Genomic DNA, 353 nt, shown 5'->3' with positions numbered 1-353 from the left:
ACTTCTGTTGTAAGGATGTACAAGAAATTTACATAGAGTTACAAAATATTCAAAAAATGTTACACTATTTAGAGACGGTTGATCTAACAACTGTTCCCACCCCACTCCTTAATATTAAATAGTCAAGGAGTTTCCAATGATGTTAACAACAACAATGGACATTATGCCATTGCCAAAAATGCAATTCCTAAGTAAACAAAAATCTAATCTGAAAGTAGTTCAAAGATAATGGGAATTCATTAGTAGATAGCATCAGCAAGCCATTTCTACTTGACAACAGGGTATTGCAATCCATATCTTTCCAAAATACCATCTACAAGCAATAATCTAGACAGTGAGGATTGCAATATTAA

The sequence above is a fragment of the Coffea eugenioides genome, chromosome 2 (genome assembly GCF_003713205.1).
Source record: "Coffea eugenioides isolate CCC68of chromosome 2, Ceug_1.0, whole genome shotgun sequence".
Taxonomy (NCBI): Eukaryota; Viridiplantae; Streptophyta; class Magnoliopsida; order Gentianales; family Rubiaceae; genus Coffea; species Coffea eugenioides.
The sequence above is the reverse complement of the archived record's forward strand: the minus strand, read 5'-3'. Positions refer to the sequence as shown.